We start from the raw sequence: 21,786 nt of genomic DNA, 5'->3' as shown, positions 1-21,786 counted from the left end.
ACTTTAGAAGACCCTCTGAGTCTTCAAAGCAAAGTTAAGAATTGTTAGAAATTTGCACAGATCACAAAAAGCAAAACCTCATGATCGCAATTTTATTTTAATGTCTATGATCTTGGTTAACATGTTTATAATGCAGTCGTATGTACGTTACTCCGATTAGCACCCTTCACAGTTTTGAGATTACATAGTTTACTATTTATTTCGACCCTAAGCCTGCGCAATCTGTTACTTTAGGCGGTTTTGAATGTTCCTAATGGGCTGTAAAGCTCTTTGCAACCATCATAGCCTCCCCTCCCCCTCACTGGCACCAGGGGATCGACTGGGATATGACCGATGTTTCAGCACCAACCGCAATTTAATGTTGTCAAGAGGAACAGCAATAGCCCGCTTGGTTCCTGTGTAATTGTGCTTGTTTAATCTACCAGTTGAGGCAAGAATGTGGTGGTGTTTCTATGTTAAAATCGCCCCTCGGTCGCCATAGAAAGCTGTTCTGTGGCCTGTCCGCCATAGTTCTAAACGTTGCTCTTTCGTATTCGGGGATGCCCAGAGGGACGGCTCCGTTATCCATGTGTAAGATGAGCGAAAAACTGAGTCATGTTAGCCTAAGGGAGCTCTGTCAGTGACTCTGTCGGATTCCTTTCCACAGAATAATGGCGGGACAAGATAGGAGGCAGACTGCTCAAACACAGCACCGTGTAATACAAAGCCTCAGAACACCGCCCAAACCCTCAACACTTTTGGTCATAAGAGAGTACCTGATTACCTCTGGGCGTTGTTCTAGATTCCGGAGAATGGGAGGTGTGTTGCAACGTTGGCACTGCAGCACAAGTGTGGTATATGGCACAGCATCTGGCCCAAGTCGAGGTCTTTGTTGTGTGTGTTTGTGTCATGGTGAGTGTTCCAGTGGACTTCATTGTCTGTGTCATTTCACAGGCATGAAAGGCGTTGCGTGATACACATGTATATGGAACGCTACTTAACCCTGCATATATGCGAGCGCGCAGCGCGCGCGCGCCGCGGGCGCACCGTGGGCACGCCGGAGGCTCGCCAGAGGCAAGCCCATCTGTGCCCATCCGGGACCTACTGGGACCTGGGGCCATGACCCCTGGCCCGCATGTTATCTATACCGGTGCAGAGCTGAAGGCTCTTAATTCAGGTAAGGGTGTCATCAGTCAGGATGGTACTGATAGACTCAGGCAGGAAAGACTGCTGATAGCCCCCAGTGTCTACCGAGGCAGGAAAACAGTTGTGAAGGCACAAGGCCTGCGTTATGGTCTCCTTAATACTCACTCTCTTTAATGCCATCATCTAGAAGTATTCACTCTCCTAGAGGAAGGAGATATGGATCTACTCGGAATAACAGAAACATGGCTTGAAGATTCTTCAATGCCGGACTTAGTAGCCTCCTTGCCAGCTGATTTTTCGGCACTCTTCTACAATCGAGTGGAAGCTAGGAGAGGAGGAGGCGTGGCCCTTTTGTATAGCTCTCGCCTATCGGGTGAAAGGTTTTTGACCGAAAATCTGGCTGGCGCAGAAGTAATGGGGGTTAAGTTGAAGTTGGGGACAGACTGCCTGGTCATTCTAGTGGTATACCGCCCCCCATGGGCCTCGCAGGAGTTTCCCGATTTGTTTACGAGACTGGTCTATGACATCCGCTCAAGATATGACAAAGTAGTCATAATGGGTGATTTTAATTATCACTGGGAAAAGGTACCAAGAGAAGGTCAAGCAGCACAGATCGAGGAGGCGTTAGCCTCATTAGATCTGGCCCAACAAGTAAATGGTCCAACTCATGTGAAGGGACATACGTTGGATTTGATATGGACGACAGTCCCAGTGCAGGGAGTGACAACAGTCCAGCCATGTGTATGGTCAGACCATCATTTGGTGAGGGGTGGCCTCTTAGTGGACAAACAAATCTCTACGATTGGTGGAAGGTGGAGGGAAGTCAGGAAATGGAAAAATATTGATGGGGACAAAATGGTTAATCTTCTTCGTACCAACCTCCCCCTTAATAACCATACAGATAATCCAGAGCTCCTGTGTAAGGAACTTCTGGATAAAGTCTCAAAGGCTGTGGATCGAGTGGCACCTATCCGCAGGATGAACATAGTGGATAGAGGATGAAGGGCCAGGTGGTATAACGAGTCACTCAGAGATAAGAAACGCGGGCTTCGCAAATTAGAGAGAGCCTGGCGTAAGGACTATAATCCGGACTCTAGGCGTAGCTATATGCAGGCACACACCGGCTATAAACAAGCAATTATAGCTAGGAAGTCCGAGTTCTTTGAGGAAAGAATAATAACTGCATCAAACCCCCAGAAAGAAGTTTTCCAAGTTCTTACAGAGCTGAGGAAAAATAAGGAACAGACTCCTGACTTTACCCTGGAAGACTGCCAAAAATGTCAGGACTTTTTTACCAACAAAATCACTGATCTTGTCACTGAAATTAGGGCGACTCCTAAGATAGACTGTCCATGGCAGGCTGCGCCAGCTAAATCGGCAGTGACACTTCCACTATCTACCCTACCCTTGATTACTAAGGAGAGGTTGTCTATTCTCACAGGGCGGGTTAAGTCGGGTTCTAGTCTGGATCCGTGTCCACCTGAAGTGCTTAAATTAGCACTTCCTGGTATAGAGGAGGATGTGCTGAATCTCCTAAATCTGTCGCTACAGGTAGGACAAGTGCCCGCCTCCTTTAAGGAGGCTCGGCTTATCCCCTTGTTAAAAAAGGCGGGGGCGGACGTGAAATGTCTGAAAAATTTCAGACCAATTTCTCAGCTTCCGTTCTTTGCGAAGGTTTTGGAGCAACACGTTCTCACCACTCTATCGGAACACCTGGAGTCCAATTCATGGCTAGAGCCGAATCAGGCTGGCTTTCGTGCGAATCACAGCACGGAGCTGGTTATGCTGTCAATTGTGGATGAGTTAAGGAACAGAGCAGACAAGAAAACTCCCGGTGCCCTGGTGCTGTTGGACCTCTCCGCGGCATTTGATACCGTCTGTCATGAACAACTACTGTCGCGGATGAGGGAGTCCGGCATTCAGGGCACAGCACTTGCCTGGTTCGCATCCTTTCTTGAAGAGAGGAATCAGAGAGTGCAATTAGGTGACCTTCTTTCCACCGCAACATCGATCACCTGTGGAGTACCGCAAGGGTCTGCTCTGTCACCTCTCATGTTCAACATATATCTACAGCCCCTGATTCTGATGCTCAATCAATTGGACTGCCAGGTGTACAACTACGCCGATGACACCCAACTCATCATCCAACTGGATGATAGTCAGGATGCCTCTGCAAGATTACACAACATCTTGAGAAGCACGGCTAATTGGATGTCCGAGAACTCCCTGAAAATCAACCCGGATAAAACCGAGGTGTTGCCAATCACCTTAGCTGGCAACCCATGGAGTGATCAATTTTGGCCCAGGGAGTTGGGTACTCCCCCGGAACCGGCGACAGTGGTCAAAAGCCTGGGCATCCGGGTGGACGATAAACTGTCCATGAAAAAACAGGTCACAGCTGTGATAGGCACCTGCGTCGGCCAGCTCCGACAATTGCGGAAGGTCTCATCTGTGTTGTCCTTTTCCTCTTTGAGGAGTGCGGTCTCCACTATGATTTTAGCCAGGCTGGACTACGGCAACTCGCTGTATATAGGACTACCCCAAAGACTCCTAAAAAGAATGCAGATCGTTATGAACGATGCTGCGAGACTCATATTCAAAAAACCAAGGCATACACATGCCTCCCCCCTTTTGCGCGAACTACATTGGCTGCCAGTCAAGCAGAGGCTAATGTTCAAGGGGCTATGCATTGTTCATAAGGCTCTGTATGGAAGGGCACCCCATTACGTGAAGGCCCGTTTGTTTCCCTATAGACCAGCTAGGGAGCTTAGATCTGCTGAAGCAGCTCTCCTTGTCCAGCCGCGTTGTAGGTTGGCTACGGTGGGAGGTCGTGCGTTCTCACACACCCTACCAGCGCTATGGAATAAACTGCCTCTGGATCTGCGAAAGGATATTAAGTTAATGTCTTTCACAGGGCTCGAGTCGGGGGTCCACGCGGGTGGACGGCGTCCCCCCACTCTTTTCACAGGGTGGATGCCGTCCCCCCTGCCAAAAAGCTGGGCTCCACAGAAATATGCTGAACTTGTCCCGGTGTAAATTTCAGACACCGGGACACGTTTAGCACGTGACGTCACGAGCCCATTTGTATACTATCCGTCCCCCAACTTCTTTTTATAGGACTTGTGCCCTGGTCTTTCAGAAAGAAATTAAAAACAGTGTTGTTTCAGCAAGCATGGGGCTATTCCTAAATGATCAAATATGCTGTAGCCTTTGAATTGCCTGTGAATCCTGTCAAAGCGCCTAGAGACCTCTGGGTTATAGTGTGCTATATAAATCAAATAAATAAATAAATAAATAAAATGCTGGAGCGCATGAGGTGTAACAGGTCGAAGCCTTATATAATACTTAGAACTATTGCATTCCAATACGGTACAGCGCCTGATATGCTGTCCATAGTTTATACTTCTTTAATTATTATATAATATATTAAGATTCATTACTGTCTTACGTTATTTAAGGAAATTATATTTAAGTGATGCTTTATATTGTATCAGAGAGTGTATGTGATGTTGCCATTTTTGCCTGGCAAGTCACCAGCCCCGTCCGACAAGAAAAGGGCAGCACCCAGGCTAATGTGCTGCAAAGCTAAATGCATATAAGGTCTCAAAGGCGAGACGGATTGCATTGCAAATGCTTGTCCTGGGAGGTTGCAACTCTACGATGTAACTGTGCACTGCATACCATCACAGTCCTTGACATTCTTTTTTCGTGCTTTGCTCGCGGCCCCGCGCCCTGCATTTCCCTTCGTCGCGTTTGGATGTTTCCCCAGCAGCACTTGGCATGCTTGGATTTTTAAAGCAGATTATGTTGCTGGATCCTATCAGGGAAGGGGCGTGAGGAGCCCCAAGAGTTGCTCCCTGCCGGAAGCAGGTGTCCTGGGAGCCCTCAGAGTCCGCGCTCCTCCACGAGACCCTCGGGGTAGTATTCCACGTCCATTTTATCTCACAAATAGTTGTAGCTGAGTCCAAGATATTCCAAGTTAACATTGTTCTTGAGAGAATTGGACCTTTTTAATTTGGTAATTAAGCGGAAGTTCACAGCCGTTATAGTTCCTTCTCTAATTCTTGCTGTTCCACGTGTTTTGCCTTCTGTAGAGTACGACGAGCCTGGACGGTGACGTAATTTACTGCATTTGCATGCCCATAATGCATCTGCGCTGCAACATATGTAATGCCGGTTTTTTCCTCACGTTCACTTTTTTGAGAGGTAGAAAGCATGTATGCATGTTGAAAGGAAACTACTATAAGTGCAATACTCACAGTTTGTAATAAGATAAAAGCGCCCTTAGTAAGTAAGTGTTTGAAAATTCAACTTTATATAGCGCTGTGTAAAGCATTAACGTTGTGCTCGCTTCGGCAGCACATATACTAAAATTGGAACGATACGGAGAAGATTAGCATGGCCCCTGCGCAAGGATGACACGCAAATTCGTGAAGCGTTCCATATTTTGCTCCACGTCTCATGATATTTATCAATAATTAATTATCACTATATAACTGAGACATTAAGGGCCCTCCCATATAATCACCCCGTCGTTTGAATTTTGACACGAATAGAAGAGCTACAACTTTCCTTTTAAAATATTTGTGTATGTTATTGTGACACCGGCATAGACGAGATATTAAGTAAGAATATACATTGCGTAGAGCTTTTATGACTGAGACTGTGTTTTTTTTATTCAACAAATAGTTGACCGACAGTGTCACCAACGTGAAATGTATTTCTATATTCCCATTGTGTGGTTTTAGGTACTAAAATTGACGCAGTTTGTTTTCAGAGTCGGGAGTTTGGAGCTGTTCTGCTGATCTACCGATGGTGCAGCCCTGGAGTGAATCCTTGCCATGCTCAGTGTTTGTGCGCCCCTGGGGCCCACAGAGGCCCTGCGTGTGATTTCTCTTCTCGGTTTTACCTTTAAATCCATCGTCACTTTTCAGCCTGACATCTTAAGCCCCTTCTTATAATACAAGTCACAGGAAGCCAGGATTGCCTTAAGGTGCAACGAAAGACATGGTCCATTTGTCATTTATGAATATATCATTTATAATAATAAATAAGATGAGCTATTCTTTATTTGCCCACGTCGTAGGATGCACAGATGAGTTAGACTTTGTTTCTACACACAAAACACTTCTCAAGTAGGCCACGTTAAAGGCTCAAACTCTTCCATCCAAGTGCTCAAATGGAATGTTGTGCTACCTGTTGGCTTATATGTTTCGGCGCCCTTTTAGGGGTATGAAGCGCTATATAAATGCAACTAGAATACAATAGACTTGTGGTGCACTGGTGACCGCCATATGCTCACACCGAGAGTACGATGCTGAGATGTACGTTAGTAGCGGTTCACATTGTATGCACACGGACTCACCATGCATGCACTGCACAGCACTGCTCTACCCCTATATCGTACCCTTCACAGGCACACATGCAACCAGTGCAGTCACCACTCCCACACTGCAAAGGACTCACATCTTACTAATGCTGGCCATGGGTGTCTTAAGCACACAGCAGCTGAACTTTAAAAGTGAGTGAGTCTGTAGGCCTCACTCTAGTGACACAAGTGAACAAGCATTTGCAATGCAATAGGTCTCGCAATTGCAAGTTTTTGTGCTATAAGCACTGTAAATTACAATGCCTTTTATTTACGTGTTTAGAAACAACACATAAATAAAAGGCATTGTAATTTACAATACCAATAGGTCAACGTTCCAAAATACGAGACCTATTGCATTGCAAATGCTGGTTTTAAAAGTTAATTATGGATATTTAAAGACAAAATGTAATCAACCAAAATATGTATGGAGAAATGAGACTAACATTTCTTAAATATCTACCATGATCTTGTGACGCAACCAGAGTGTAAAATAAAAAAAATAAAAAAATCAGAAAACAATATGGAGACTTATGAAATCAAGGCTCGGGGTGAGCCAAAGTAAGTAATCTTTTTGTGTCATTCACTGATGCTTAAATAGCAACTCCTCGGTTGTGGGAGCCTGTTTTCATGCATGCTGTAAAAGAACCCTACTTTATGGCTTTACGCAGAATTAGCTGAACCCATTCACCAGAAAAATATCTGGTTTAGCCAACAAAAATTGATCGACCTTCAACTTGGAGTCCTCCTGCCAAGCGGCGTCAGTAATCTTTCAACCGAGGCGACAATCCTGCTCTTAATATGTAGTAGTACTTCAAAGAAGACGTGAAGGCACTCATTAGGATGCAGTTACAGGAGTTATTAGTGCAGAAACACAACGTGTTTCAGCATCAGTGCCTTTCTCAAACATGGCAAACCCCACTTCCCCTCGACCATGATAAATACAACACTGTAAAAGCAAGACATACTTTACGGTCAACATATTTACTTTTCAATATGGCGATAAAACACATTTATAACAAATTCAAATGTTTCATTTCGTCAGCTGTCGTGCAAGTTATGGACTTCTTGTGAATTAACTCCACCGTAGCTGTGTTTTTTTTCATTAACTTAAGTTTTGTTTTTTTATATCTATTTAAAGCTAATCATAACATAACTAGCTTTAGTTATTTTCAGTGGAAATATACTGTATATTTAACAGAGGCACCAATAGTGCCTTTGTATGTTATGGTTAAGTCAGAGCTTCTTTTGAAAATACTTTTTTTTTTCTTAATAACTTTGGAGTCATTTGAAAAATCTATACAAATAAAAAAAAAAAATACCCTCATCTGTTATGTCATGGCAAATTTCAAGCAGATCAATAGGAGGTAGCAAAGAAAAGGAGTGTAAAAAAAAAAGAATATTCTCATTTTAATTCCTATATGATGTGAATCTTGCCTTTGATACAGAAAACAAATGGTTTATGGAATGACACCAAACTTGTCATTATAGTAAACCTTCACTAAAGGAAGTGCCATTTTCTTGGTTTGTTGCAAATCTGTTAAGTAGCCTAATAAATTAATGTTTAAATAATGCTTTTGAGTGGGCTTGAAAGGATTAAAAATGTAGGGATATCTGGACTGTTTGCCCACTGAGATCACAGACCCAACAAAAAAAAATAATTAAAATCTGACTGGATGAAGTAAGATTTTGTCTCAACATCCATTTTAGGCAGCCGAGACCTAAAGCAGGGTCTGCGGAAATGAAGTACTCGGATTGGATGACAGCAACTTTGGAAAAATGTCGCATCTACCATTTCAGGACTTTGGGACTCTGTCCTAAAAGATTAAAATGCAGGAGTATTAATGGTGCAAGGGTAGCATCCCTTTGCAAGGTGACTGAAATGGAGGGTGTTGGGGTCAAAGAGAATCCCCACCTTAAGCCAAATTTGGAAAAAAACAACTATTGTGGGGTTTGCAGACAGAGGAATGGTTTGCAGATCCAAAGTTCTCTGTCCCTGACTTGAGGTCAGTGAACCCACATCAAAAACTCCTGGACTCATGTTAGACCTTCTGCGGGATTCACATTCACACTACTGGATCAAGGGAACCTGTGGAAGTCCATGATCCAGCGTGGTTTAGTGAGCCAGTGTGGGTTCGCAAATCTAAAGTGGGGTCTGTGAATCCAAAAAAAAGGAACTCTTCCTCTGCTTGACCACTCAAAGAGCAATGCAATAGGGGTTACCAAAAGAGGGTTGGAAGCAGGGCTGCACCACAAGCCAGGCCCTGATGTGGAAATATGCCTTTTTAGGGGCACAACGGTGCAGGGTTCGTCCTTCTCTTTGTTCACGGGTCCTTAGACAAACAAAATAGAGACTGACACTGAAGCTGAAATTCAAAATAACAAGTTTATTCACTCATGAGTGAGACCATGTCAATGAAACGTCCTCAAGTGTTCCAGGAGGTAGTGGCTTGAATACACAGACCATGGGCCTTTTATACTGAATTTGTTGCAGAGTAAGCATGTAGAGTCAAATAGAAGGTACAAGCATTCACAGGAATAGCTACCAACAAACATGGGCAGATGGATATCACTTAGCAGAGTGGGAGGGGAAACGGAACTGCTTACATCAGTAGGAAATGGTAGACAGTTACATTCTCAAACAGGTGCATTCTATCAGTTACATGCCTTTCTTAGCTCATACATTGCTCTGGCTCAGTACTGAAGGAGTTAACTAAAGCTGATGACACAAGTAGAATTGAAAGGCAAGCAGCAGTGAAGATGGAAGAATTACATAGCTGACAAAAATGGATGCCACAAACAAGATGGTTTCAGCCTATGCTAACAGAGATTATCTACGATTTCCACAGACGGCCCTTTTAGCATATGCTGAAGTCATCTTCCTATACTTTTGAGGGTACGGAATACATCATGCACATCTATCTACATTAATTCAGTAATTTCTTGGCCATTGCCAAGCAAGCATTTACATTTGTGACGTTTCATTTAGTCGGTATACATGAGGTACAAGCAGAAATACAAAGGGAACAGATCATTGGGACACTTTGAGTACATAAGCAAGAAATTAAAAGTATTGCAGCAGATATACATAGAACTGATAGTAATTTCCAGCCCTATACAGTAAACACAGTCCATAGCCATCCAGTCAAAGTCCATGTCCCTGAATCCTGATGAATTTCAGTGGCTATTTTGTGCATTTTGGAAATCGCATCAAAAACTGAAGGGGCATGGTCAGGTATATACACACAGCAGCTGCTTCCAATGATGCAGCATGCTCCACCACGTTCGGCAAGGATGACATCGAGGACCATCCTGTTTTCGAGCACCACAATTCTCGTAATTTGTAGTTCTTCTGTGATATTTCCAAGTGTCATGGCTGTCAGATTGGTTACAGCCTCTACAACACATGTCAAGCATGTTATCTTTCTGCTGTTTAACACCTTGCCTGCGGCGCCGATTCCCCCCCGGTGCTGAACATTCCAATCACGGGTGTGGTCATGACAGAACGGTTCCATCATGAGCACAGCGCGACCGATGCTCATGATGGAACCGTTCCGTCATGAGCATCGAAGGGGTTAAGGCCGCACCATTAAAGAAGTATAGTCACAAATTAAATTCAACATACTGCTGCAGTGCAGTATCAGTTTGATCCACCTCATCATTGTTTATTATCCTCTTGAATCGGCTCTTAGGAATGTCATTATACAGTTTATAGTCGTTATGGTAGGTTGCAGGTGCCAAAAACATAGGTGGTAGCAAATAGGACACAAAGCAGCTACCTGACCACCCAATAGGTAGGTCGTAATATCCTTTACTTCCACAAATGAAATAGGTGTTATGAGACGACCAAAAACGACTATTGTTTATTCCAGTAATGTTCAATGTTCTAGTACAGTCACTTTTTCCCACAGGGATACTGCCAATACTGCTCACACAAAGGTCTGCTCGAGCTCTAGTAACAGCTATAACAAGGTCCATTACCCTTGATAGTTAGAGTGTTAGGGAAAACATAGTGCACAGAGTAATTTCCTCCATGATACTCCTCCATTTCTCATACAGTTCCTTTAGCGTGTGGATCTCCTTCCTCATCAGGGTAACAAGCTCTATTTAACTGAAAGTTTAGTCTTCCCACATCAGCATAAGTAATGTTAGCAACTTCAGAGGCCCATAACAATACAAACTAGGCTCTACAGGAGCCATTGTGTGAAACCTGCAAAAACAACAATTGATGGACGGAATGTTGCACAATAGCAAAACTTTCACCCCCAGTCACAGATCTGGGTTTAATCTATCGTTATTTTGCTCACCACACCACCCCAGTTAAGACATGGCTATATGCAAATCAGTCTTGACCCTGTGCCTCATGGGAACAGTCCAGCCGAACTGCCAAGCCATGTTTATTACAGTGTTCAAGCTGGATATAATCCATTTGCAGAACCTCAAAAGGAGCAGAAGGTATTGCAAACCTCCTGCTGGAGTTTGTGTTCCTGTTAGAAATGGAATTTCTGGTTGGCTGAGGCTTGCACCAAAGCCAGGCAGAAACCACCACTCTAGTCAGGGGGGAAACACACTGTTGATAACCCCTGCCCAACCCCTTGGTAGCTTGGCACGAGCAGACAGGCTTATACCCAAGTCAATGTGTAAAGTGTTTGCACCAACACCGACAATAACACTGTGAAACACCACAAATTGACACCACACAGGTGGTTATAAAAAATAAAGTTTCTTTATATAGTATAGGTTAGATCACAAATGCCCAAAAATGCACAAAGTACTCCTTCATTAGAAATGGTCTCTTGAAAAACGTTCACTTTGTTAATGTGCTTGATAGAAATTAACGTGCTTTGTTCTGCATGTCTCTAAACCAATGTAAACCAGCTGTTCCAGACGTCTGAAAGGCTTCTCCTAAAACCAAGGTTGTTTACTTAGACCGTGCTGTTCTAAAGGCTAAGCACGCAGTGGTGAAATGCATGTGCCCCCTAACTTGTCGTCAACACAAGCTCCGATGAGGAGGCCCCGGTATTGCAACTTGTCTGCTGGGTCAGTGCCGGCCGTATGCGTGGGTTAAAGAAAGAAAAGGGGAGCCCTCAACTCCTGGTGCAGTCAGTTGCGGCAATATGCCCCCGGTATACTTTTAGGTGACCCAGGTTGTCTTGGAGCACAGACCCCGGTACTACCGCAATCTGTCTCTAAATTCAATGCATGGAGGCGGGAGGTGTAACTCCTGCCCCACTTCAGCACAGCTGATCTCTAAACTCCAGCCCTGTTCAGCCAGCAACCTGCCCCCTGGCAACACCACACACTCTGCGGTCCCAAATTTCAGTCCGGTGGTTACCCAAGGTGTTTGGCCTCTTCCTGGCACCTCTGGTCTTTTTGGACGGCCACCCAGACTCTCAACGACTTCCTGTAGGACGCAGGTCTCGGCCTGCGAGAGAGAGCACGCCCGCTCTCCCGCTGTGCTTGACCCACGTTGCTAGGCAATGTCTCGCCGCGGCTCCTGCTGCAGTGCGATCTCCTCCTCGAGCTCGGGGCCGTAGGCACTGACGAGACACAGGGGGTTTGGAGCGGCTCTGGAGTCAGCACGTTGCAGCTGCTCAGAAGGAAGGGTTAATCGGTTCTGCAATCCAGCCGGTGGCGGGGAAATCTGGCAATCCTTCTTGAGCAAGTGGAGGCACGGGTGAAAGGCTCGTAGCTTCTTGTAGAGAACAGCTCGAGCTAATGAGAATAGCAGCGCTTCGTGGGTCACGCTGCAACTCGCACAGGTGGGGTCTAGGCTGTCTCCGATCACACAGCACACGCCCCACGGCCGTTCCAGGTTTCAGATAGCGCAGGACTTCTCAGACGCCTCATAAAACACACTGGGTGCAAAACAGACGCACAAAGCACTGAGTAGATGACCCTTTGGAAAACTTTTATATACCGGAGTTTTCCTGAAACAGGAGGCCAGCTCTCATCAGGCCCTTGGACACTTTTGTGGTCCCAACCGACAGTTAAAGATCAACTAAATGTATTCTTACAATCAATACTTATTGTTTATGAGCAATCAAAATATTCTGCTCTAAAGAATCAATCAACTACTACTTTACAAAAGAAACGAAGGAAAAGTAACAGCACCCTGACATATCAACCCAGGTTGAACACAAGGAGTTTAATAAATCACTCCATCGCACATATTTATATACATTTTTACATAATTACATTAACGGTATGAAGAAGCAGAATTGCTAAGACCGTGCAAGAAAAAGAAGAAAGTGCAGTGATTAGAAAAGGGTGAACAGGCTAATCAGAATCAGTGACAAAGAATTGTTATATACATAATTTATAATGGTTCAAAACATAGGCTGGTAAACAAATATACAGCCCTTTTTAGGCAAACGGCCACTACTAATTAATTCACTCTGGATTCATATATACAGTCTTAAATCACATGTATAATGCAGTTGGAAAATAGTGGACCAGTTCGCAATATTAAAAAAGCGTCGACGTTTCGACCCTACTGTGGCCTCGTGGGTAATTGGGGGGCCTCAACCTGCGGGTCTTCCTCAGGACATAAAAAGCACCACCTTCATACCGTAGAAGAGTCGTTATCGTCAACCCAAAGAAACTTTTGTGGGTGGCCTGGTCCTCTGGTGATGGTAATCAATCAATGTATCTCGGCAGTAAATTGAGATCCCTACTATCCAGTTAGGGATTTTAAGGCGTATCCAAATAATTTCCTATTTGTGCAACGCGTTATCATGTATGGCCACGCATGCAGTCAACCAGTTGGGGGCGAGTCAATCTTGTTCGTAAAGAAGCATTTAATGCCACTTAACCTCAAAGGGTCTGCTACCTAGTACAACGCAGTGGGATTAAATGCTTCTTTACGAACAAGATTGACTCGCCCCAACTGGTTGACTGCATGCGTGGCCATACATGATAACGCATTGCACAAATAGGAAATTATTTGGATACGCCTTAAAATCCCTAACTGGATAGTAGGGATCTCAATTTACTGCCGAGATACATCGATTGATTACCATCACCAGAGGACCAGGCCACCCACAAAAGTTTCTTTGGGTTGACGATAACGACTCTTCTACGGTATGAAGGTGGTGCTTTTCATGTCCTGAGGAAGACCCGCAGGTCGAGGCCCCCAATTACCCACGAGGCCACAGTCGGGTCGAAACGTCGACGCTTTTTTAATATTGTGAAATGGTCCACTATTTTCCAACTGCATTATACATGTGATTTAAGACTGTATATATGAATCCAGAGTGAATTAATTAGTAGTGGCCGTTTGCCTAAAAAGGGCTGTATATTTGTTTACCAGCCTATGTTTTGAACCATTATAAATTGTGTATATAACAATTCTTTGTCACTGATTCTGATTAGCCTGTTCACCCTTTTCTAATCACTGCACTTTCTTCTTTTTCTTGCACGGTCTTAGCAATTCTGCTTCTTCATACCGTTAATGTAATTATGTAAAAATGTATATAAATATGTGCGATGGAGTGATTTATTAAACTCCTTGTGTTCAACCTGGGTTGATATGTCAGGGTGCTGTTACTTTTCCTTTGTTTCTTTTGTAAAGTAGTAGTTGATTGATTCTTTAGAGCAGAATATTTTGATTGCTCATAAACAATAAGTATTGATTGTAAGAATACATTTAGTTGATCTTTAACTGTCGGTTGGGACCACTGTTTTTGATACTACTAACTACCCAGGTCCTCGAACCATTTTGGGTTAACCCATTTTTATAATGGCCTCGGACACACTTGGACACAGCAAAGTTCCTTTTTCAAGCAGGTGGGGGGACACAGCAAAGTCCCCCTTGTCCTCTTCCTCAGTGAAAACAGCAAACTGCAGGTCAGCCCCAGAACACACAGCAAGGGCAGTCCTCCGCAGTCTCTTCAGCTGATCTCCTTGGGCAGGGATTCCTCTTGATTGCAGAAGTAGTCTAATTTTACTGGAGTTTCAGCTCTTACTTTTATACTCCAAAAGTCTTTGTTGCACAAGTTACTTACCTTCGGTAACAATATATCTGTAAGAAACGTTAGTTAGTGTTAAATTCCTTACCTTCGAATATCCCCAGGCGTCAGACTGGATCTGGAAAGATTTCGTCAGCAGTACCCTTGCGCGTCGCTAGGCGTCGTCTGCCCCTCCGCGTCCGTCGTCGGCATCATGATCACCAGGATGACGTCGGAGTACTTAGACGCCACCCTTGTGCGCTGATGTCAGTTCTGTACATAGCTTTCCGCGCCAGTAACGCAGAGCCATGAAAGAAACCGACACTGGTGCCATGAAACTAGGGCCCTGAAAGGGATGTCCTTAACCCTAGATATCGGTTCGCAGAATGGGGAGGATGGGTGGGACGGTAAGGAATCGAACACTAACTAATGTTTCCTACAGATATATCATTACAGAAGGTAAGTAACTTGTGCATCGGAAAGAAACACGTTAGTGTTAGATTCCTTACCTTAGAATAGATACCCCAGCAATACCAACCCCGGTGGTGGGTCTGCGAACCAAGATCACACCAGAAAGTCCTGGAGAACAGACTGGCCGAAAAAGCCATCTCTCCGGACTTGGCTGTCCAGGCAGTAGTGTCTAGCAAACGTGTGCAGCGAGGCCCACGTAGCTGCCTGATAGATGTCCTGCAAGGGGACTCCCCGACCCAGGGCAGTAGTAGCCGCTGTGGCCCGAGTGGAATGGGCGCGCAGCCCAACAGGAGGCTCCTTTTTCGCAAAGGAGTAGCAAACCTTGATGAACAAAACGACCCACCAAGAGATGGTCCGCTTGTGCACCACCCGTCCCTTCTTAGCACCCACGTAACCAACAAAGAGCTGGTCGTCCACTCGGAACTGGCGTGTGCGATCTAGACAGGAGAGCACACGTTTTGGGTCCAGACGATGGAGCCTCTCTCCCTCCTTTGAAGGATGCGGAGGCGGAAAGAAGGCGGGCAAGGTGATGGACTGCCCGATGTGAAAGGCTGTGACCACCTTGGGCAGAGAAGAAGGACGAGTCCTCAGAGCAACTTTATCCGGATGGACAGAGAGGAAAGGAGGTTTAGAAGATAGAGCCTGGAGCTCACTCAATCTCCTGGCAGAGGTGATGGCAACCAGGAATGCAGTTTTAAGAGTCAGAAGACGAAGAGGACAGTTATGAAGTGGTTCAAAGGGAGCGCACATCAGAAAAGTCAGAACAAGATTCAAGTCCCACTGAGGCATCACGAAGAGAACAGGAGGAAACATTTGTGTGATGCCTTTCAAGAATCTATTTACAACAGGGGACTTGAAAAGAGAAGGCAGATCAGGAAGCTTTAAGAAGGCAGAACCGGCAGAGAGGTAGCCCTTGATGGTGCCCAGTACAAAAAACACAGTTGATGGACAGAATGTAGAACAATGTCATACATTCACCCCAGTACAAGGATCTGGGCCTAAATCCATCGTTTCTTTGCACTCCACACCACCCTGGGTTAGACACTGACAATATGCAAATCAGCTCTGACCCTGTGCCTCATGGGAACAGTCCAGTCCGAACTACCAAGCCATGTCTGTCCCAGACCGGAATCAAGCATCCAAGGACCGGTTTCTGGCTGTCAGCCTTCATTCAGCCTGGATAGCTTGACTCCAGTGGTGTGGAGAGCCTGGGACTCACGTCTGAGCATACCCAGCCCACTCGGGGTGAAAATTGCAAAAAACACAGTTGATGGACAGAATGTAGAACAATGTTATACATACACCCCAGTACAAGGATCTGGGCCTAAATCCATCTTTTTTTGCACTCCACACCACCCTGGGTTAGACACTGGCTATATGCAAATCAGCTCTGACCCTCTGCCTCATGGGAACAGTCCAGTCCGAACTACCACATGGGCCTGAAATGTCGGACTAGGAAGGCTTTGTTCGCCCTAAGTGTGGCAGGGTATGCTCAGACGTGAGTCCCTTGTTCACTTGGCCACTGGATTCAAGATAGCCCATCATCCCCTTTTGTATCGCTTTGTTCGCCCTAAGTGTGGCAGGGTATGCTTAGACGTGAGTCCCTTGTTCACTTGGCCACTGGATTCAAGACAGCCTGGCTGATGAGGATTATGAATCCGAAACCGGTCCCAGGATGCTTGTTTCCGGTCCAGGGAAAACATGGCTTGGCAGTTCAGGCTGGACTGTTCCCATGAGGCACAGGGTCAGACTGATTTGCATATAGCCATGTCTGAACTGGGGTGGCTGAGTGAACTAAAGAATGGTGATGGATTAAACCCAGATCAGTTGACTGGGGGTGAGTGTTTGATTTGTTCAAACGCTCCGTCCATCATCCTCTTTTGTATCGCTTGATAGTGCCCAGAGCAGAGCCCTGCTGGGCAAGATGCAGAAGGAAGAGGAGAACCTCTGAAAGGGGGGCAGAGTGGATCCACAGCCTTTGCTGTGCACCATGCCACAAATTTGTTCCACCTACAGGCGTATACGTTTTTTGTGGAGGGACGCCTGGCTGCCAGACTCACATCACAGACTTCAGGAGGCAAGTCAAATGGCCTCAACAGTCGCCGCTCAATCTCCACACATTACGGTGGAGACTGGACAGGTTTGGGTGGGGGACCATCCCCTGCTGTTGCGACAGAAGGTCCTCCTGAAGAGGCAGACAAATCTGGGGATCGACTGACATGCTGAGTAGCTCGGGATACCAGTATCTTCGTGCCCAGTCCGGAGCCACAAGGATGACTTGGGCCCGGTCTATCCTGATGATCTTCAGCACTCTGGGCAGAACTGGTATAGGCGGAAAGGCGTACAACAGACCGCAGTTCCACTCGCAATGAAAAGAGTCGCCAAGCGAGTGCCGCCTTGGAAATTCCAACGTGCAGAACTGATGACATTGCGCGTTCTCTTAGGTGGGGAATAGATCTAACCAAGGCTCTCCTCACTGATTAAAGAGACCTTGCACCACGTCAGAGTTCAGACGCCATTCGTGATCCATCATGCACCTATGGCTGAGTTCGTCCGCCCTGCAGTTCAGGGAACCTGCCAGGTGTTGAACCACCAGGGTGACGCCCTAGTGTTACAGCCATGTTCAGAGGCGCAGAGCCTTCTGACAGAGGGTCCATGACCCCATCCCGCCCTGTTTGTTGCAGTACCACATGGTGGAGGTGTTGTCCATGAACACCTCCACTACACTTCCCCGGACAGAGGGATGGAATACCTTTAGTGCAAGACGGATCGCCCGCAGCTCCAGAAGGTTGATATGGAGCCGGGACTCCGCCGGAGACCAGAGGCCTCTGATCTCCCTCTCTCCCATGTGGACCCCCCCATCCCAGGAGGGACGCATCTGTCACTACTACGTGCTCCAGTTGGGGAAGGGAAAGAGATCTGCCACTGACCCAATCGCGGTACGTGAGCCACCACTGCAACTGGCTCGCAGTGCCCTCCGAGATCAGGACGTGGTCGGACAGGTTGCCCTGATGCTGTGCCCACTGAAACTTTAGGTCCCACTGCAGAGCCCGCATCCACCACCTGGCGTGATGCACTAGAAGGATGCAGGAGGCCATCACCCCCAGGAGCCGCAGCGTCAACCTGACCGAGACCTGGGATAAAGGTTGAAAGATCGGAATCAGAGCCTGAATATCCCGAAACCGCTGATCAGGGGGATAAACCCGAAACTGCGCTGAGTCCAGTACCGCTCAGATGAAAAGGAGCTTCTGAGAGGGGCACAGGTGTGACTTCGGCACGTTGATGGAGAACCCCAGCAAGTGCAGGAGGACAGCCGTAGTCTGGAGGTGGGAGAATACTGTCTGGGGTGAGCCCGCCTTCAACAACCAATCGTCGAGATAGGGGAAGACTGAAACCCCTAATCTGTGATGAGCTGCGACCACCGCCATCACTTTCGTGAACACCCGTGGGGCGCTGGTAAGGCCGAACGGGAGCACGGTAAACTGAAAGTGCTCATGGCCTACCGTGAACCGCAGGTAACGCCGGTGGGATGTGGAAATACACGTTCTGATAGTCCAACGCTACCATCCAGTCTCCTGGGTCAAGGGCAGCTAGGACCGGAGCCAAAGTCGGCATCTTGAACTTCTCCTTCCAGAGGAAGTCGTTGACGCTCCGTAGGTCCAAGATAGGGCGTAGGCCACCTTTGCCCTTCTTGGGTTCCAGAAAGTAGTGGGAATAGCAACCACATTCTACTTCTGGCCCAGGAACGTGCTCGATGGCCCCCTTGGCCAAGAGGGCAATAACTTCCACCTGCAGAAGTAGCAAGTGATCCCCCGACATGTGGTGGTACTGCGGTGGCACGGCAGGAGTGGTCGCCTCGAAGGGGAAGGAGTAGCCCATTCGGACGATTTGCAGCACCCACCTATCCGACGTCATGGTACGCCAGTGGGGGAGGTGATGGCGGACCCTGCCCCCACTGGCGACACATGGGCCTGAACTGCCGGACTAGGAAGGCTTAGAGGCAGATGCTGCAGGGGCGGGTGTGGACTGACCCTGCCGGTGTCCCCCGGTACCACCATGTCGGTAACAACGTCTGCGACCACGTTGAGCCTGGGTCTGTGGCTGGCTGGCTGGACGTGTGGGGGCACCCCTTCCTTGGCCACGAAAGGAGCGAAAAGCAGAAGTTTGCTGGCGTTGGCCTAGGCCCAAGGACTTGGCCGTAGCCCTGGAGTTCTTAAAACGCTCCAGCGCACTATCCGCCTTGTCGCCAAAGAGGCGACGGCCATCAAAGGGCATGTCCATGACGGTGGCCTGGACATCGCCCAAAAAGTTGGCGGACCTCAGCCAGGCGTGGTGGCGAACCGCTACCGTCGTTGCAATCGCCCTACCCAGCGAGTATGTTGTGTCGAGTCCACACCGTATGGAATAGTGTGCTGCATCCCGCCCTTCCGCAAGGGCTTGGGCGAGCTTTGCCCGAGCCTCCTCCGGGCACTGTGGCAGCACCTCCGCAACCGTATCCCACAGGGAGTGGGTGTAACGGCCCAAAAGGCAGGCGATGTTGACAGTCCGCAGCCCCAAACTCAAGGAGAACAGTTTCTTTCCAAACTGATCGTACCTTTTGGATTCCCGATGCGGAGGAGCGGTCGGGAATGTGGTTTGGGAGGTAGAGGCCTGGATCACCAGGCTCTCGGGGTTGGGGTGAACGGACAGGAAGCTAGGGTCACCCTAGGCCGGGCAGTGGCATCGGGCCCGTTCCGATCCACAGGGAGGCCTGTGGAGGGCTTGGACCAGGTGCCCAACAGAACATCAGTGAGGGCTTTGTTAAACGGTAGTAGAGGCTCAGAGGAGCTTGCCTGCGGTTTGAGCACCTCAGTGAAGAGGTTAGTCCTCACGGCCGCGACAGGGATCTCAAGAGCAAAGGCCTTGGCCACCCTGTTCAACACCCTGCTGTAAGCAGTCCCCTCCTCCATAGCCACGAGAGAGGAGAGACGAATCCAATATCGGGCGAAGTGTCCAGACCACTGGCCTCCCGTAGCTCGTCTGCCCAGTCCTGGCTCAACTGACACTGCAGTGCCAGAGGGTTCTCAGACCCCTCTCAGTCCCCCTCCTCATCCATCTCCTGATAGTCAGGGAAAAAAGATGGCGCCGGGTCGTAGGAGAATTGCTCACCTGTCGTACTTTGATCAAAGTACTTTGATCGTGACACTGCGACTATTACGAACAGACGACCCTAATGTAGGACGGACCTCCCCAGAGTTATCAGGCTACTGGCACTCAAATTTACTATTACAGTGAGAACGGACGAATATCTATCTATTTATAGAGTGGCATACCATTATATGGTCATATCTGGAACTACCGTGTTTGGCAACATCTCAACAGTACTGCAACGAACCAAAACAACACGGAATTGTTCCCTCACCCTAAATAGCCCTGACGAAGTTCAATGAGAACGAAACGCGTTGGCTGAGGAGTCTGTTTTAATGGGAAATAAATTTAATAAAAGACTTTTTTGAATCAAGATCTGGAACTTTCGACTACTCCCTTTGGTGCACCGTCCTTTTTCATATGAACTTTGGATCTGCTTTGCAAGAGAGAATTGGTGTGGCATACTCTGGATGTCCTGTGCACAATCTTTGAACTTACCTCTCATACTTTGAAATACTGTATGCATAACCTTAGTCAGCCGCTCTTTCGTTTCTTTTATTGACGGCACCGAAGCCGCCTGCCCGCTAGGACTCCCCAGAAGACCCGCGGGTCCGACAGAGGGAAGCGAGTCCTCATGGCCACAAGGAAGTCCCGTATCTCCTCCGGCGTCACGTGCAGCCCAGGGACAGGCTGGTGTGGAGCTGGACGCGGCGCTTGAAGCTCCGGCGGGGCAGTGTTGCCCGAACCCCCGGCCAAGTCGCAAGAGCGTCAGGGTGAGTCAGAAGAGCGATGACGCCTCTTCGACTTCTTTTTCGAGTGCCTCGACTTACCTGAGGACTTGGAGCCCAACGAGTGGTGTTGACTCGTCGAGCGGTGATGACCACGGCTCTGCGACTGGTCCCTCGACTTCCTCCTCGACCAGGACCTCGAGCGGCGCAGAGCCGACTGCCGGAGCTCGAGTCGCTTACGGGATGGCTCCCATCTAGCCTTCGGGGTCAAGACCCGGCAGTTGGGGCACGACTTTTCATCGTGGTCAGCCCCGAGACAATAAAGGCACAGACGGTGTGGGTCGGTCACCGACATCAAGCGGTGACAGTCCTCGCAAGCCTTACACCCAGGCATCCCTACTGGTACCACGAGTCGATGGTCGACTCGAGAAGATATCAAAAGTGATCCAAAAAGTTAGTCAAAAATTGACTGGAGTACTGCTCTTCCCGGATCTGCGCTTGCTGGCGCGGAAAAAAGAAGAATCGACGTCAGCACGGAGGGCGGCATCTAAGTACTCCGACAACGTCATCCCGGTGATCACGACGTCGACGACTGACGCGGATCTGCGGACGACGCCTAGGGACGCGCAGGGGTACTGCTGAAGAAAACTTTCCGGATCCAGTCTGACGACTGGGGATATTCTAAGGTAAGGAATCTAACACTAACGTGTTTCTTTCAGATCTTACATGTATGAGAGGTCCAGTACCAAGTCCAAACCAGTTCTAGGTGCCCTCTGCCAGGGCATGTCTTCTTCCTTTGTGAGTGTGGGCCAGGGCTATCAGACGCATCGCAGGAGGTGGAGTCAGCATTGTGGGACGCAGGCACAGCCCTATTCAGACCCAGGTGCTACTCCTCCCCACCACTCTATATGTAGATGGGTCTATTCAGTCTAGTGCTGACTCACCCAGCCTCCTGGAGCCACCCCAGCACCTGTCACTCACAAACCAGACAGTCAATACACAAACAGGCAGAGACACA

The 21,786-nt window shown here is 47.7% G+C and overlaps 1 non-coding gene across 1 annotated transcript; it reads left to right on the top strand.

Annotated features, from left to right (window-relative positions):
• The first annotated feature begins 5,468 nt into the window (after positions 1–5,468).
• LOC144829867 (U6 spliceosomal RNA) lies at positions 5,469–5,575 on the top strand. Its single transcript, XR_013610858.1, has one exon. It is a non-coding gene; the product is annotated as a U6 spliceosomal RNA (small nuclear RNA).
• Positions 5,576–21,786: the final 16,211 nt, after the last annotated feature.

The sequence above is a fragment of the Lissotriton helveticus genome, chromosome 4_1, assembly GCF_964261635.1.
Source record: "Lissotriton helveticus chromosome 4_1, aLisHel1.1, whole genome shotgun sequence".
Classification (NCBI taxonomy): Eukaryota; Metazoa; Chordata; class Amphibia; order Caudata; family Salamandridae; genus Lissotriton; species Lissotriton helveticus.
This window is presented reverse-complemented; position numbering and strand designations above follow the sequence as displayed.